This window comes from Oryctolagus cuniculus, chromosome 6 (genome assembly GCF_051225735.1).
Source record: "Oryctolagus cuniculus isolate XC-2025 breed Fujian yellow rabbit chromosome 6, ASM5122573v1, whole genome shotgun sequence".
Lineage (NCBI taxonomy): Eukaryota > Metazoa > Chordata > Mammalia > Lagomorpha > Leporidae > Oryctolagus > Oryctolagus cuniculus.
The window spans coordinates 136,134,968-136,154,742 of NC_142872.1; the positions used below are offsets into that span (position 1 = coordinate 136,134,968).

Consider the following 19,775-nt stretch of genomic DNA (forward strand, 5'->3'; position numbering starts at 1 on the left):
GGAAAAGAAATCAGCTAAATTCCTAATAGCTTAGATACAGAATCAACCATGATGTCCATCCACTGATGACTTACAAAGAAAATGCGATTAGATAGATAGATATAGATGGATGGATAGATAGATAGATAGATAGATAGATAAACTCTGCTTCAAAATACTAGGACTATATTCAGGAGGATTAATTTAGGTGATAAAAATAAGAGGACTTTAATCTAAAAAGAGAACTCTGGTAAGAAAATGGTGGAATGGGCTAGTTAGAGTTGACTAAGGAACAGAATGCAAGCCAACAAAATCAAGTGTGCAAATTTTATTTGAAAATATTTAGTATATGGAATCAACAAAACGTAGTAAGCTGTTGAATATTGTGGGTGATAAGTAGAGGAAAAATCCTTTTTCTGAGATTTTACCTATGTTGATTGCTACAGTTGTTTATAACAAGAAAATATTTGATATTTACAAATACAATGTATGATACTAGAACTCTGATTTTAGAAATATTAATTTAAAAGTGGAAATAAATCCATATAGTAAATAAAGACAAGAATGGGATGATAATTAGTAACACATATATAATATTTAGGGACATTTCATAAATTATAGAGGAAACAGAGAAGAGAGAAATTTTTCCATGAGATGCAAAATGAGAAACAGAAAAGCACATTCTTAAAGGACACTGGGGATTAAGAGTTCAAAGAAAAAGGTTGAGAACTAAGATAGGGAAATAAAATTTGGTAAAGATAGTATTTTTATATTGAGAGTTATTTCCACTCTTATTTACATATTTGTATTTCCATAGAATGTGCAAGAACCTACATTATGGAGTCTACGGGGTATGTGAAATGGTATACTAGGCATACCAGTTAGTTTGTCACATTTCATCTTCTCAACAACTCAGGGTCACCTTAGTATCCATGTTTAGTGAGGTCAAGTGACCTGCAAAGTTCATGTGCAATTAACTGAGCTGGAATGAAACCCAGTTCTGTCCTTTTCAAAATCTTATGCTTCCTTCTATACCACGTTTTGTTCCCCAATTTTCTGTTGAGATTCAGTCCCACAATTGTCATTAAAATCTTTTATATCTGGCATCCAAAGAAAGTTTGATAAAAAGAGATAAGCTAAGGGGAATAAGATTGCTAAAGAATGTGAACCTTAATATTAAGCCGAGCAGCAAAGGTTAAGGAACATACATTTCTCAAGAATCAGGCATCAGGGTTACTTATTTACTTCTCCTATGTTTAGAATGCAGCATGCGAGGCTGCACTTTCCAGCTTTCTTGAGGTCAACATGGTCCGCTAGTGCTTCCCTCTTGAATAATGTATGTTTGGCCCAGAGAATGACCTTATCTACTGCTTAACGTCTTTTATTTTGAAAAGTTTATAGCATTCAAGTCAAACTGAAGAATTTTTTAGTAAATACTTGCTTTTCATTTTTGTTATGAAATGGTATTTAAAATTCATGCATCATAAAAGTGCAATTTTAATAATGAGCATGGACATATTAACACAAATCAATTTATCTGATTCATTGTTTTAACTTTCTGAATTACATCATGTAATTTAATGATGAATTTTTCAAAACGTGTGGGTAAATATTTAATGGGATGTTAGGCTTTGTTGTTCCTGCCCCAGAAAGATGAAGACTCCCTACTAGCTAGGGCCACATCTAACTTTGGCTTCTGATTTCAGGACATTAAAAGATGTTTCAATTATGTCATTTTTTTTTTCACTTGAAAATGACGTTGAAGAGTATATTGGGCATGACCAACTGAACTATATGAACAACTCTAACAGTCTCCATAATTATGGAGTATATGGCTTTATGCTACTGAGGAAATATTGTAACATGAAAACATGGAAATATGTTAAAAAGAGCATTTTTGGATGTTGAAATCTAACCACATTTCTCTGGTGTAGAGTTGTAAATTTCACTCCCTCCTAAGTCTGTTCCTTATCTCTGACTAGAGGTGATCTTTCCTGATTCTTCTGAGTAGTAAGTATTGGGAGCATTTTCCACTTATCTTACGGAATTAAGCAAATTGAGCCTTGTAGTGGAGGGTTTTGTGTCTATTACTTTTATGTGCTTCAATAGATTATGATTCTTGAAAGCTATAATCATGATCTGTTCAAATGGGGTGTGCTGTGGCACCTCGCTTCTGTCTTACTCAGTGGGTGCTTGACAAATGCTTTTAGTTTTGAAAAAAAAGGTGCAAATTACTGTTGTAATTTTAGGGAAGGGAAGTAAGATCCATAAACATTGAAAACTATGTATCTCCTTCCATAACATTGCCTCTGTTCCTTTTTTCCTGTCTTGTGCTAGCTTCTACCATTTCCCCCTCTTACACTGATTCTCTCCTAGATTGAATCACATTATTCCTGAAAACAATGCTTTGTCTCTTCACTTTTCTGGTGTTCTTACTTCTTGGAATACATTAAAGACTGTGTGTGTTTGTGTGTGTGCATATGCATGCCCACATGCATGTGTATAGATACATGGGAGATGAAAACTATATTATGAATGAAAATGAAATTTTTATTAAAATAGGTAAAATGATATCGTTCTGACTTTATTCTTAATATAGACATAGTCTTAAGTGCTTACAAAAGCAACACAGTCTGATTTTCAGCACAATCTAAACAATCTTGTAGCTTAACTACACTGTTTATTTCCATTGGATAGGGAAAAAACTTATTAGAGCAAAAAATCAATTAATTTGCCCAAGATCATATAATCTGATGTGGTGATGTGCAACTGAGCACCTGTGCTGACACAAATCCTGGTGTAAGGCATGTACTCAGATTAAGCTGCCTCCCATGAAATTAAGAAGAATATTGTCCGCAATGAACCATATAGACAAAATATCTTTCTATGTTTCTTTTTCAGAGTTAATCATTGTCAAACACAGTCATTCAGTTGTCATGATCTTTGACCAAGTCTGATAAAAAAATTTCAATAAGGTATGTCTACTTATTTAATTGCTCTATCAGTAAAATAAACAAACAATGCATATATAATGAACAAACAATGAATAATAAACAAACAATGCATACATAAATTAAAAATAGCCAGTAAATGAGCCTGACGTGGCTATTAATTTATTCGTCTATTATGTAACGGAAAATTTTTTCTAAAATGCTCAATAAAGGAATTTTTTCTTTTTTTTAACTTTTATTTAATAAATATAAACTTCCAAAGTACAACTTTTGGATTATAGCGGCTTTTTCCCCACATAACCACCCTACCACCCACAACCCTCCCATCTCCCGCTCCCTCTCCCATCCCATTCTTCATCAAGATTCATTTTCAATTATCTTTATATACAGAAGATCAATTTAGTATATACTAAGTAAAGATTTCAACAGTTTGCACCCACACAGAAACACAAAGTATAAAGTACTGTTTCAGTACTAGTTATACCGTTACATCACATAGTACAACACATTAAGGACAGAGATCCTACATGGGGAGTAAGTGCACAGGGACTCCTGTTGTTGACTTAACAATTGACACTCTTGTTTATGATGTCAGTAATCACCCTATGCTCTTGTCATGAGCTGCCAAGGCTATGGAAGCCTCTTGAATTCACCACTCCCATCTTATTTAGACAAGGCCATAGTCAAATTGGAAGTTCTCTCCTCCCTTCAGAAAAAGGTACCTCCTTCTTTGATGGCCCATTCTTTCTGCTGGGATCTAACTCAGAGAGATCTTTCATTTAGGTAATTTTTTTTCTTTTATTTTTAAAGGACTTTTTTTTTCCTTTTTTGCATTGTTTGTTACTTTTTTTAAATGGGAAAAATTAGTTCTTTGTCCAAATGTCAAGAAGAAGGAGCTGGGTAGCTAACACTCCATTCCTGAGCTCCTCACGGGAGTAAAGACAGTGAATCTTACAGTTCAAAGTTGGGTGATGAGGGCCATATATCCTGATGGGCTAGTGGTACTCACGGGCTTCCTTGATTGGCTGATAATACTGTGTTCTTTATGTTGTGTTTGTTAGTTTTAACAACTTTGTTGAAGGATAATTTATAATAAAACTGTACATATTTAATATATTTATTTAAAGAGTTTGGACGTGCAATATTTATGTAGTTTTCTGATATATTGACATACTGCTTTTTTAAAAAGACACATCTGTTTTTCAAAAATATTATAATGTTAAGTAAGTAATAAAGTGTTAAGTGAATAAGCTGTCAAATATTTCATAAGAGGATTCCTTATACTACAAGACAATTTGATTACCCAGTCATTAGAAGTCTTAAAATAATATGAAAATTTATGAAGTATAGAACTTAATACATTCTATAAGAAAACAAGCTGTTACACTAGAATTATAAATTTTACTTAGCTGGTAGATGTAATCAAGTAAAATTCATGGAAATATTTCATTCTATCAAAGAAAATCAATTTTGTTATTTTAAAGGTGTCAATGACAGAATTCTTATTATTTTTTTTTTAAAAAATTCACTTCATGTTTTTCATTTAAATTTCTTCTTTATTTTCTCTTAGAATTCTCCAAAACACCTTGGTATATAATAATTGTGTATTTTATGGGGTACAGTGCAGTATTTCAACAAACATATGCAATACTAATTTACCAAGCTAGGCAATTAGGCATTTTATTTTATTTTTATTTCTTTCTTTATTTTTTTGACAGGCAGAGTGGACAGTGAGAGAGAGAGACAGAGAGAAAGGTCTTCCTTTGCTGTTGGTTCACCCTCCAATGGCCGCCATGGCTGGTGCGCTGCGCCGATCCGAAGCCAGGAGCCAGGTGCTTCTCCTGGTCTCCCATGGGGTGCAGGGCCCAAGCACTTGGGCCATCCTCCACTGCCTTCCCGGACCACAGCACAGAGCTGGCCTGGAAGAGGGGCAACCGGGAAAGAATCCGGTGCCCCGACTGGGACTAGAACCCAGTGTGCTGGCGCCGCTAGGTGGAGGATTAGCCTATTGAGCCGCGGAGCCGGCCACATTTTATTTTCTTTGTGTTTGAAACCTACATTATTTATATCTGTGAAGTGTACTAACATCATATTCCTTTTTTCTGTCTAATAATAATGACATTATATAAATAGATTAATTCGTGTTTGTAGTTCAGACATATCTAAATCACTCCTCCACACCACCTGGTTTGCAAATCAACTTGCTCATTATATCTAGATTTTGCTTTAATAGCTTTCCTAAAAGGTACAATCTGTAGTTAGTTCTTTTTCCAATTGAGAATAATACAGTAATATAAAACTTCAGAGACAGTTACATTTCAATTATTGTGATTATTTACTTTTGTGGTTAATTTTCCTTAATTCTTTTTTTTAAAAGATTTATTTATTTATTTGAAAGGCAGAGTTATAGAGAGGCAGAGGCAGAGAGAGAAAGAGAGGTTTTCCATCCACTTGTTCACTCCCCAAATGGCCAGAATGCTGGAGCTGTGCTGATCAGAAGCCAAGAGCCAGGAGCTTCTTCCAGGTCTCCCACATGGGTGCAGCGGCCCAAGTACTTGGGCCATTATCTATTGCTTTCCCAAGCCATGGCAGAGAGCTGGATTGGAAGTGGAACAGCTGGGATTCGAACCAACGCCCAAATGGGATGCCGGTGCAGTAGGCAGTGGCTCTATCGGCTACACCACAGTGCTGACCCCTGATAATTCTTTTCTTAACCTGCCTTGCAATTAATATTTACCAACCATTTAGGGATAATATTTCTTCTTTATTAAAATTCCCTTTAGAGATACATTTCTTTCATTTTTTAATTAAATTGTGCATTTTCCTTAATGAAGGATGTGTTACCTTGGTACTAATTTCTCATCTATCACAAGCTCCCTTCATTCCCCTTCTTACACCTGAGTTTTGATTAGACATACACTGCATTTCCCATGAAAATGTTTTGTCCTGTCCCTCTGTCTGCACATATAGTTCAGGCTTTCTGGAACATCTTGAATTCATCTTGTTGTCTCATTAATCTCTTCTTTATTCTTTAAAGCTCAGATCAAATGACTTCATGAAGAAATCCATCTCTCATTTCATTAGACTAATTGGTCACTTGGTATTCTGTTGCTGCTATACCTTCTGTTAGCTTCACTTTTAGAAATTAATACCTATGGGTCCCAGCACTGTGGTGCAGCAGGCTAAAGCCCTGCCTGCAGCACCAGCATCCTATATGGGGGTCCGTTTGAGTCCTGGCTGCTCCACTTCGGATCCAGCTCTCTGATATGACCTAAGAAAGCAGTAGAAGATGGTCTAAGTCCTTGAGCCCCTGCACCCATGTGGGAGACCTGGAAGAAGCTCCTGGCTCCTGGCTTCAGCTCAGCTCAGCTTTGGCCATTACAATCATTTGTTAAGTGAACCAGCGGTTGGAAGACCTCTTTCTGGCTCTACTTCTCTCTGTAACACTTTTTTTCAAATAAATAAAAATCCTAAAAAAAGAAATTAATACTTATTACATTCTGAGTTTACATGAATAAGATCATATATTTTATTCACTTTTAAGTATTTGGGAATTAATAGAAATATTTGGTATACCTTTGCTATTGTAATAGAAAGATTTTTTCAATTAATATGCCATCTATATGCTTGGAAATGTACTATGCCTTTTAGATGATAGATTTTATTTAACACAGGATCCCTAGGAAGTAGATATTAGATGAACCACAATTTAATGCATAAAAAAGAATGTCAAACAGGGAGACTGATTTTCTCATGGTCACATTGTAATGAATGGTGGAGCCACAATTGGAGCTTTTTTTTTTTTTTTAACCCATTATCTCATAAGAAATAACAAGTAATTTGTGGATTTTTCCTTCTTACAGAAAAACTCAAGATATGGTCTATTAAAAGGTTGTGAACTTTATGAATGGGTGTCAAGAGTATGGACAAGATTAATAAGTAAAATTGGAAAAATGTGGTTTTGTTTCCATAATAATCTATTAACATGAATTTGATATTTAAGAAATTATGCATACTAGCTGAGCTTGGCTCTCAATACACAAGAAAGACCTTTGACACTTGACAAAATTGACGTGGACTTAACTCTACAACTTAAGATTTTCTGACCTTGAGCAGGGTCAATTGATCTAAGTGGACAAGCCCATTCCAATGACTAAATCCATGCGTTCAGCCAATCATGCAGACATTCAATATCCACTACTCTAAGTTCTAAGGCACTTCCAAACCTGATGTTGCAATCAGAAAAATTATTCCATTCTTCCGTTCAAGAAAATCTTGAGATTACAGTTACAGATGCATTATTTCTCTAAAAATCTTAGCATCTTTCCTTCTTGCCCTTTAGTGACATGCAAGTGGCAGCAAATTCTGAACATTTTATGCAGAATAAGCTATAGTTTCAATTCTCACCTATTGCTATTCATTGATAGCAATAGGAAGAGCAGTTTTTAAAGGAATTTGAAATTGTATTTTAGTATTTATTTGACTTTGTAAAAATGTGTGTAACATTATATTTGCACATTTTCTGAGGTGTAGTGTTAATATGTCAGCACATATACACAGTGCAAAATGATAAAACCAGGAAAACTAACCTTTCCATCTGTTTTTCTTTTCTTTGTGTTTGGAGCCTACCAGTTCCTCTTTTCCAGTTCCTTAGACAGTATATAATTCAGTACTGTGAGCTATAATTGCCTTGTTATGTGATGGAATAGAACCTGTTACTTATATCTAACTGTTATATGTTATCCACAGACACCTCCACTCTCCTGAGTCTTCCCAGTCTCATGTAATCACTATTCTAAGTTTAGATAGGCTATTTTTACAAAACATATTCATTTGTACTGAGGAATGAATAAGTTGCCTAGGCATCATTGTGAATTAAACTACTAGATTAAAGATTTTAGAAATTTACTCCAAATAATGAAATTATTGGAATTGTCAATGAGGGTAATTTTTATTATTATTTTTATCATTCAGATTTTTGAATGTTTTTGAAAGGCAAAGAGAAAGAGGGGCAGAGAGAGAGAGAGAGGGAGAGGAAGAAAGAGAGAGAGAAATGTCTCCTATCCACTAATTCACCTCCCAAATTCACACTGTAGCCTAGACTGGCCCAGAAACAGAACTGGGAGTCAAAACTCAATTCAGGTCTCTCATTTAGGTTTCAGGAATATGGGACATGGTCATCTTCAGTGATGTCTGAATTGCCAGACAGAACACCTGCACCAAGACAGGCAATTGTTGGCCTCTATATAACTTCGTAATTGTATCCATTGTAAGACTGGAAGTTTTGGCATGAATTGAAACATTGATTAACAGAATCAATAAACTGCAATTCAGAGAATATTACTATTACAATAAGCAACCACTTAACTAAATGTAATAAATATATTTTATCTAAGTAATAATTGGTTGATATTTTTATATATAAAATTGAAGATATTTATGTATGGCACAAGAGCTATTAAACCAATATTAGGATTTATACTAATCTGTTAGCTGATGAAAGCAATTTCAGTATTTAATCTTCTTGAAATGTAGAATGTTCATCATTTAAACATTTTATTGAAATACAGTACATATACCATGAAATGCACATAAGTGTACAGATAAATGGATTTTTTTGTCCTCTGAGCACACTAATAATCAACACTCAAATTAAAACCATCTCTAAAATTGGATTGATATTACTTTTCTTTCAAATTTGTTACAAGGAGTAAAATTATGAGTAAAATGTTCCTTACCATTTAGTAATTAACACATTGTTGGAACTAATACATGTTTGGTACCACTTACTCTTAAGCAATCAGCATTTTAGTGAAAGATGTTAATGCTGAGGTCTTTTCTCCAGATTTGGAACTTTCCCAAGAGTCTTTAGCTGTGATTCATAATAGAAAATTATTCATAAGCTGGGACTTATATCAGAGACCACTCCAGTTTCAACTTTTTGGAGTCAGACTGAATTACACCACTGGCTTTTTGGCTCCCTAAATCTCAGATGCATATTATGGAATTTCTTGACCTTCATAACCACATGGATCAATTAATCATGATAATCTCCTCTTATATATCTCTGTTTCATTGGAGTAGTTTAATATTTGTAGCATGCAGGGACCTTGTGGTGATGGTATAGCTAAGAACTTTGATTTTGGTGGTAGTTACAGGAAGCTGTACATGTGATAAATTGGATGGGGCTTCTCTCTCTCTCTCTCTCTCTCTCTCTCTCTCTCATGCTCCACACATATACACACACATACACACACAGAGAGAGATACACACAGACAACCACAGATACAAAGAAGTACAGGTATAACTGGAAAAATCTGGATAAGCTCTAGGATTGTTTGAACTGGTTATTAATATGTAGATGATAATTATTCCAGAAAATAATATAGAGGGAGGCTAGATAATTTATTCTGTATATTTACTTTCATTTTTAGCAGCAAGTTGATTATAGAAAACTTCTTGCAATAAAAATAGTTTACTTTTATTTCATTATTTATCTGGAGGATGAGACTATTGTGAAATTAATGGTAAAGATTTTGAAACTGAGATGTGATACTCTATTTTAAATGGAAGTGGATCCACATGTCTTTCCAAACTTCTTTATAATTATTTCAAATAAAAGTAAAAAGATACAAGGACTAATGTGTGCATAGACTTAATATTTCAGGCCTACAATCAGCATCAAGTATATATTATATATAACTTTTATAATATTGATTTAGGGTACATCTATTATTATCTGTCCTTTATAGGTAAAGTAAGTGAGCTTTTGGGCAGTTAAATAATTTGAAAAGCATATAATTAAATAGAAAACCAAAATAAGCATTTAGATTTTATCCCACATTTGTGAGGAAATGAATATTTTAGCTAAATATAGAATACTAGAATAGATAGCAACTCTTGTTTCCCATAAATCCATCATCCTGTCACACAGATGGCCAGTCTTGTCAATGACCAAACTGATACATACGCATATCAATCAATGCAAAAGGGGTCAATATAATGCTAAGCCTTCACTAGTATTATTTGCTGAAGTTGATCTCTAAAATGCTATGTGCTGAAATTTAGAATGGATTAGAGTTTTTTTCCATAAAGACATTAAATTGTGATTACTATCAGAAAGCAGTAGTGAGGATTTCTTTCAAATTAATTATTATCTAATATTGTCCTTGCTATGTATGAATGATTTATTCCATTAAATTTTGTCATGGCATTTAGAAACTCTTGGACCCAGAAGATACAAAATCTTTTTTGATTTTATTTACTTATACAAGTTTCATATATTTCATATATATAGGTTTAGAAACATAGTGATAATTTCTACCTTAACCTACCTGCCTCCCATGATCCAACCCTTCTTCTTACCTTTCCCATTCACACTCATAATTTTTGAAAAGATTTATTTTGTTAACCTTACACTAAGTAAAAGAGTTCAACAAACAGTATGAAGATAACACTGTTCCTCAACGTAAGAGACAAGGGCTGTAAAAAAAAAAAAATGATTGAGTCTCAATTTGTCTCTTTTATCACCAATACATTACATTTTAGGTACTCTGTTACTTATCTCATATCCAGGAAAACATATGATATCTGCCTTTTTGGGCCTGGCTTATTTCACTAACTATAATGGTTTCCAGTTGTGTCCATCTTGCTGTAAAAGACAGGATTTCCATTTTTTATAGCTGAGTAGTACTCCATAGTGTATGTATATCATAATTTCTTTATCCAATCAATATACAATAGACATCTGAATTATTTCCATATCTTAGCTATTGTGAATTGTACTGCAATGAACATGGGGATACATATAACTCTCTTTCAAATGTTGATTTCTTTTGGTTTAGGTAAATTCCCAGGAGTGGGATGGCTGGGTCATATGGTAGGTCTATATTCAGATTTCTGAGGTATCTCCACACTGTCTTTCACAGTTGCTGCATCAATTTACATTCCACCAATAGTGAGTTAGGGTGCCTTTTCTCCTACATCCTACATCAAAAAACAGCATTTCCATATGAATTTAGCATCATTTTTCTAGATCTGAGAAGAATGTCCTTGTTATTTTGATTGGGATCAAATTGAATCTGCAAATTGCTTTTGGTGGCAGGGACATTTTTGTAACTATTGTGATTGGAATTGATTTTAAAAGTTATTTCTTAGCTTTGGCATTATCTGTGTATGCAGAGACTATTTATTTTTGTGTTGATTTTATATCCTGCCACTTTTTCAAACTATTTTATGTGTTCCAATAGTTTCTTGATGGAGTCTTTTGGATCCCCTATATATAGAATCAGACATCTTCAAATATATTTTGACTTCTTTCTTCCCAATTTGTATCCCTTTGATTTATCTTTCTTGCCTAATGGCTCTGGCTAAAACTTCCAGGACTATATTGAATAGCAATGGTGAGAGTGTGTATCCTTTTTGAATTCTGCATCTTAGTGAGAATGCTTCTAACATTTCATCATTCAATAGAAGGCTGGCCATGGATTGGTCATAAACTGCCTTGGTTGTGTTGAGGAATGTTCCTTCTATATACAATTTGCTTAATGTTTCATCACATAAGGAAACTGTATGTTATCAAATGCTATCTCCACAATTACTGAGATAACCATATGGTTTTTCTTCTTCAATTTGTTAATGTAATGTATCACATTTATTGATTTGTGAATGTGGAACCATCCCTGCATACAAGGGATAAATCCCACTTGGTACAGGTGAATGATCTTTCTAATGTGTTATTGGATTTGATTTGATAATGTTTTGTTGATGATTTTTACATCTATGTTCATTGGGGATATCAGTCTATAGTTCTCTTTCTCTGTTGTATCTTATTCTGGTTTAGGAATTAAGGTGATGTAGGCTTCACGGAAGGAGTTTGGTAATAGTCTTTCCCTTTCAATTTTTTTTAGAATAGCTTTAGAAGAATTGGAATTAGTTCTTTAAATGTCTGATAGAATTCAGCAGTGAAACCATCTGGTCGTGGGCTTCTCTTTGTTTTGAAGGTCAATAATACTGATTCAATTTCCGTCTTGGTTATTGGTCTGTTTAGGTTTTCTATGTCTTCAGACTCAGTTTTGGTAGTTTGCATGTGTTTAGGAATCTATCCATTTCTCGGTTTCCCAATTTGTTGGCATACAGCTCTTTGTAGTAATTCCTCATGATTCTTTTATATTTCTGTGGTATCTGTTGTTTTATTTTCTTTTTCATATCTGATTTGTTGATTGGGTTTTCTCCCTCTTTTTTGGGTTAGTTGGGCCAATTATGTATTAATTACATTTATTTTTTCAAAAACCAGGTCTTTGTCTCTCTCACTAATTTTTATATCATTTTTTCATTTCAATTTTGATATTCCCTTCTCTAATTTTAATTATTTCTTTCCTCCCACTAATTTGGGGTTTGGTTTGTTGTTTTATAGGTCCTTGATGCATTGATAGCTCATTTATTTGGTACCTTTCCAATTTCTTTATGTAGGCATCAACTGGTATAAAATTCCCTCATAGCACTGCTGTATCACATAAGTTTTGATATGATCTATTGTCTTCATTCATTTCCAGAAATTTTTTGATTTTTGTTTTGATTTCTGCTATGACCCACTGTTCAGTCAGGAACATGTTGTTCAATCTTCATGTGTTTGTACGTGATCTGGAGATACTTGAGTTATTGATTTCCAGACTCATTCCATTGTAGTCAGAGAAGATTCATGGTATGATTTCAATTTTTTTGAATGTGCTGAAACTTTTGTTTTGGCCTAATATATGTTGTATCCTAGAGAAGGTCCCTTGCACTGTTGAGAAGAATGTGTATCCTGCAATTGTGGGGTGAAAAGTTCTGTGGGTATCCATTAGTTCCATTTAGTCAATAGTGTCTATTAGCTCTGTTTTTTTCTTGTTGATTTTCTGTCTAATTAATCTGTCCATTGATGAAAGTGGGGTATTAGAGTCCCCCATAACTATTATATTGGAGTCTATATCTCACTTTGCAGCCATTAACATTTTTCAATAACCGGATGCCTTGTAATTTGCTGTGTTTGCATTTATAAAAGTCAGATATTCCTGTTTAGCTGATCCCTGAATCATTATGTAGTGCCATTCTTTGTCACTTTTAATAGATTTTGCGTCAAAGGCTATTTTTTCTGATATTAGGATTGCAACACCTGCCCTTTTTTGCTTTCAGTCCAAATTTATCTTTGAGGGTGAGATGTTTCTTGTAGGCAGAAATTATATGGGTCTTGTTTATAAATCCATTCTGCCAAACTGTATCTTTTAATTGGAGAGTTGAGGTCATTTACATTCATGGTGATTATTGATAAGTAACAGGTTGGCCTTGCCATTTTTCCATAAATATTCCTATTGTTTACTTAGGATTTCTTTTGTACTATCACTGGGAGATTTTCTGCCTGTACATTCTTTTGTAGTGATGGATATCTTTCTGTGTTTCTGGGTGTAGCACATCCTTAAGCATCTTTGTAATGCTGGATGAATGGTGACGAATTCTTTCAATTTCTATTTGATATGGAAGGTTTTTATTTCAACTTCATTGATAAATGAGAGTTTGTTTCTAGGTTGACAGTTTTTTTTTTTTCCTCTTAATACTTAGACTATGTCTCACCATTCTCTTCTAGTCTGTAGGATTTCTCATGAGAAAGCAGCTGATAGTATAATTCAGAGAACCTCTGAAAGTAATCTGGTGTTTCTCTCTTTCACATTTTAGAATGTTTTCTTTATGTTTTACTGTGGAATGTTTGACTAAGTGTCATGGTGAAGATCTTTCCTGGTCATGTTTGTTAGGAGTTCTATGGCTTGGATGTCTGTTTCTTTCTCCAAAATGTGGAAGTTTTCTGTTATTATTTGGCTAAAAGGGCCTTCTAATCCATTCTATCCTTCTAAGTCTGCAGGAACTACTAAGACACATATGTTGGGTCATTTGAATTAAGGTGAGGCTGGCTTCATAGAAAGAATTTGGGAAGATTCCCTCTTTTTCGATTGTTCTTAATAGTTTGAGAATTGGAGTTAGTTCTTCTTTAAATGTCTGGTAGAATTCAGCAGTGAATCCGTCTGGTCCTGGGCTTTTCTTTGTTGGGGGGGGGGCTTTATTACTGTATCAATTTCTGTCTCAGTTATGGGTCTGTTTAGGTTTTCGATGTCTTCCTGGTTCAATTTAGGTAGGTTGCATGTGTCCAGGAATCTATCCATTTCTGATAGGTTTCCCTGTTTGCTTGCATATAAGTCCTTGTAGTAATTTCTGATGATTCTTTTTATTTCTGTGGTGTCTGTTGTTACGTTTCCTTTTTCATCTCTGATTTTATTGATTTGGGTCTTTTCTCTTCTTTTTTTAGTTAGTTGGGCCAATGGGGTGTCAATTTTGTTTATTTTTTCAAAAAGCCAGCTCCTCGTTTGGCTGATTTTTTGTAATTTTTTTTGGATTCAATCCTGTTGATTTCTTCTCTGATTTTAATTATTTCTCTTCTCCTACTAGATTTGAGTCTGGTTAGCTGTAGATTTTCTAGATCCTTGAGGTGAATTGAAAGCTCATCTATTTGGTGCCTTTCCAATTTCTTGATGTAGGCACCTATTGATATAAACTTTCCTCTTAACACTGCTTTTGCTGTATCCCATAAGTTTTGGTATGTTGTGCTGTTATCCTCATTTACTTACAGAAAATTTTTGATTTATCGTTTAATTTCTTCTATGACCCATTGTTCATTCAGGAGCATGTTGTTCAATCTCCAGGTGTTTGCATACTTTCTAGGGTTTCCTGAGTTGCTAATTTCCAACTTCATTCCTTTATGGTCTGAGAAGCTGCATGGTATGTTTCTAATTCTTTTGAATTTGCTGAGACTTGCTTTATGGCCTAGTATGTGGTCAATCCTAGAGAAGGTTCCATGTACTGCTGAGAAGAATGTAAATGCTTTATGTGTAGGATGAAAAGTTCTGTAGATATCTGTTAGATCCATTTGTGCTATAGTGTCGTTTAAATCTACTGTCTCCTTGTTGATCTTCTCTCCTGTTTATCTATTTCTGAGAGTGGAGTATTGAAGTCCGCCAGTACTATTGTATTGGGGTCTAAGTCTCCCTTTAAGTCCCTTAACAAATTTTACTCTATAGAATACTATACAGCAGTCAAAATCAACGAAATCTGGTCATTTGCAACAAGATGGAGGAATTTGGAAAACATCATGCTGAGTGAATTAAGCCAGTCCCAAAGGGACAAATATATGTTCTCCCTGATCGGCGACAACTAACTGAGCACCAAAGGGGAAACATGTTGAAGTGAAATTGACACTATGAGAAACAGTGACCTGAAAGCTCTTGTCCTAACTGTTGATGTACAATGTAATACTTTATCCATTTTAGTATTTTTTTTTTGTTCTAGTACTATTGGTGGAACTCTGTAATTAACACACAATTATTCTTAGGTGTTCAAATTTTAACTGAAAAGTGATCCCTGTTAGGAATCTGGAAAGCATTATGCTGAGTGAAATAAGCCAGTCCCAAAGGGACAAATACCATATATTCTCCCTGATCGGCGACAACTAACTGAGCAACAAAAAGGAAACCTGTTAAAGTGAAATGAGCACTATGAGAAACAGTGACTTGATCAGCCCTTGCACTGACTGTTGGTGAACAACTTAATACGTGATAACTCTTAGTATTTTCTTTGTTTATTTGTTCTACTTAGTACTTTTGGTTGAATACTGTAATCAATACACAGTTATTCTCAAGTGTTGAAACTTAACTGAAAAGTGATCGCTGTTAAATATAAGACTGGGAATAAGAGAGGGAAGAGATGTGCAATTCGGGACATGTTCAAGCATACTTACCTCAAACGGTAGAATTAGAAACATACCAGGGGATTCCAATTCAATCCCATCAAAAGTGGCATGTACCAATGCCATCTCACTAGTCCCGGTGATCAATTTCTGTTCACAATTGATCATAATGATAGGACTAAGAGCCAAAGGGATCACATAAATAAGACTAGTGTCTGCAAATACTAGCTGATATTATAAAAAAGGGAGAGAATGATCCAACATGGGAACCGAGATACACAGCAGACCCATAGAATGGCAGATGTCCTGAAAGGCACTCTGGCCTCAGAATTAGACCCTTAAGGCACACAGATCTGGCTGAAAAGCCCATGAGAGTATTACATGCATGGAAAGCCAAAGCACTCTGGAAAAAAAAAAAAAAAAGAAAACCCTACATGAAAGATCTCCGCGTGTGAGATCCCAGTGGAAAGAACAGGTCATCAAAGAAGGAGGTACCTTTCTCTGAAGGGAGGAGAGAACTTCCACTTTGACTACCACCTTGTCTACATATTATCAGAGTTGGTGAACTCAAAAGGATTCCATAGCCTTGGCAGCTCATGACAAGAGCCTAGGGTGATTACTGAGGCCATAAACAAGAGTGTCAATTTGTTAAGTCAACAACAGGAGTCACTGTGCACTTACTCCTCATGTAGGATCTCTGTCCTTAATGTGCTGTACATTGAGATTTAATGCTATAACTAGTACTCAAACAGTATTTTTCACTTTATGTTTCTGTGTGGGCGCAAACTGTTGAAATCTTTACTTAATATATGCTAAACTGATCTTCTGTATATAAAGAGAATTGAAAATGAATCTTGATGTGAATGGAAGGGGGGAGAAGGAAAGGGGAGGGTTGCGGGTGGGAGGGGAGTTATGGGGGGGGAAGCCATTGTAATCCATAAGCTGTACTTTGGAAATTTATATTCATTAAATAAAAGTTAAAAAAAAAGAAACGTTGTGTTCCTTTCGGGGGGTCATGATGTCTTCCTTATTCTTGTTTCTTGAATTTCAGCATTTATTTTTAGGTATTTGTGTGGTTAATTGTTTTTTCTCTGTTGGCTTTTATCTTTGAGCAGTGCTTCTGTGGATTAGTAGAATGTCTGAACTTTGAGTGAATATCAAGATATGTATGGCCAGTTTGGCCAGGGAGCTCTGGTCAGTGCTCCAAGGTGGGGCAAAAGTCCAGGGTAATACCCAAGTTGGATATGGTAGATTGCTTGTTAACGGAAGAGGGGAATTATTATCCCTGTTTTTGAGAACACTCCTTCTCCTCCACTCCTCCAAGCTGAGCAATGCTTGGAGTTAACTCCCAGTATGTTCAACACTCATCCACACCGTTATAAGAACAGCACAAATGATCTGCGCAGACCTCACTGTGAGCACAGTTCTCACTGTAATTACCCACCCTAGACAACCAAGATCCAAGCATGTGGAACTACGCCCAGTGATTGCCCAGAGACCCAGCTACACCCTGCACCCTCTAACGTAACTACCGAGTCCCCATGGCTTCAGCACACAAGGCTCCCACAGTCACTGAGTGCAGTGGTTTTATTTTGTACTTCCAGCCTGTCCAGTCAACAAGAGGCAGATGTTTCGTGAGCCAGCTCTGCCTGGGCGTCTTGATCCTGGGAAGCTGTAAGCACCTCATTGTCCTACCTGGTTGCCCAGCCAACTCCTAACCCACCTCTAAGTCAGTGTGGACTGCAGGTTTTTCCCTCTTCTAGAATCTCTGGATCACATATACACAAGAGCCAGTGGCCAAATGTTGTTGTCTCCCCTATACTGCCACCAGTACTGCCAAGAAGATGGTGTCATGTCTCACCTAGTTGCAGTGTGTGTGCACAAGGCTTCTACAGCTCCTGCCCAAACCCAAAATGGCACCTGCCTTTTCTCTGCCAGGCAGCAGTGCTATTGTGGGGAAATTGGGGTGAGACAAATGTGCCCCTTCTCTACCCACTGCATCCATAGGCAACCACTAGCAACTGCTAGCACCCAAGGTTCCTGCCTGGACTCATCCAATGCTCTCAGGTATATCACCACGGGTTGCTGCAGTCCAGTCTCACCTACATCTCCAAGCTGCCACCTGTTCTGGCTCTTGGCTACTGCAGTTGTGTTTGTGTTCGTGCTGTGCATCTGCACCCTCCACATTTGTCCACAGTGCTCCTCTTCCTTATATGATAAGTTGGTCAAGGCAAAGCTGGAATTGCAAGGGCTATGAGAGCAGCTTGCCTTGTCAGAGCAAGCACTGAGCTGCTTAGGACATCCAATAAAAACTTCTAAAATAAATTTTGAATGTGGAGGCAAGCAAAATTAATTCCTAGTGTAGAAATATGGTGAGCTATGCAAATGCAATTTTAATTTTAGACAACTATTGCTATTGGTTTGCATGAGAAAATCATATATTACTAGATGTTTACTCAAAACATGGGCTGAAATATTTTTTTGAAATAAAAAAGGCCAACAGAATTGGAAAAAAATACTTATCTTACTTTGTATATAGCCTGAATGTGGATTGAAAAGCTCAGATTGGTGTAAGAGGTTTTGCAATACTATTGTTTAGCTCTTAAAACTTAATTGGGTGAGACATGATATATGTGGAGTGATGAGTTCGATCAGTAATTAAGCCCCACCATAAATTTCTATTAATTTTATAACAATGTATCATCTTTTAAAATAATAAAGGATAGCTTAGTGATCAAGGAGAGTCTGGGACAGAGTATGTAGAATATCACTCTTTTTTTAAAAAAAAATTACTTAATTATTTGAAAGTCAGTTACACAGAGAGAGAAGGAGAGGCAGAGGGAGAGAGAGAGAGAGAGGTCTACCATCCACTGGTTCACCCTTCAATTGGCTGCAATAGCTGGAGCTGGGCTGATCCAAAGCCAGGAGCCAGGAGCTTCTTCCAGACCTCCCACATAGGTTCAGGGACCCAAGGATTGGGCCATCTTCCACTGTTTCCCAGGGCATAGCAGAGAGCTGGATTGGAAGTGGAATAGGCGGGACTCAAACCAGTGCCCTGCAGGTAGCAGCTTTACCTGCCACACCACAGTACTGACCCTGAGTATCACTCTTAATATCATTCCTATATACCAAGAAATTAAACTAAACTTGCTATAAAAGTTATTGCTTTTGAACACCTGTGTATTAAGGGCTATCAAGGCAAAATCTTATTTAATCCTAAGAAGTAGCTATAATCATGCTCCTTTTAAATATGATGAAAATAAAATGAAAAATATATAATATGGACATCATTACTCTAATAAAATACTGGGGCTAATGCTATGGCGTAGAGGGTAAAGCCACTGCCTGCAGCACTGTCATCCCATTTGGATACCTGTTCAAATCCAGGTTGCTCTGCATCCAGTCCAGCTCCCTACTAATGAGCCTGGAAAAGTAGTGAAAGATGGCACAAGTGCTTGGGCCCCTGCACCTATGTGGGAGGTCTGGAAGAAGCTTCAGTTTCAACTCTGACCATTTGGGGAGTTAACCAATGAATGGAAGCTCTCTCTGTCTCTTTCATTCTCTCTCTCTCTCTCTAACTTTGCCTGTCAAGTAAATGCATAAATATTAAAAATAATCAAAATATTAATTGAGCTTCTGTAATAAGACATAGAATAATTGAAGTTCAAACCTAATGTTATGGTATCCTCAATAGTACTTGGAGCTGCTACTCTCTTTGTTTTCTTTATACATCCATCCTGTGCTATAATGTGGTAGCTTCATCATCTACTATTGCATATGAATTCTGTCAATGGAAAGGAAATATGGAACACTCTACTTTCCTTTTAAGAACCTGACTATGTATTTGCTTACATTAGATTCAGTCACACTTCATTGTTCAAAGCACAGAAAACTGATCATTCCTAATTGTTCAAAGCATAGAAACATTGTCATACCTAATTACGAGGGAGGCTGGAAACACTCTGTAATTAGGTTTCTGTTCTTAGCCAAAATTACTATTAAAGTGGAGAATGGATACTAGGTTATCAAACTATCTTTCTAAACGAGAAGACTCTGATCAGTCAAATGATACATAA

The 19,775-nt window shown here is 35.7% G+C and overlaps 1 pseudogene; it reads left to right on the top strand.

The window, feature by feature from the left end:
• The first annotated feature begins 17,092 nt into the window (after positions 1–17,092).
• The window catches only part of LOC138850097 (protein max pseudogene), a 126,566-nt pseudogene continuing 123,883 nt past the window's right edge, over positions 17,093–19,775 (top strand).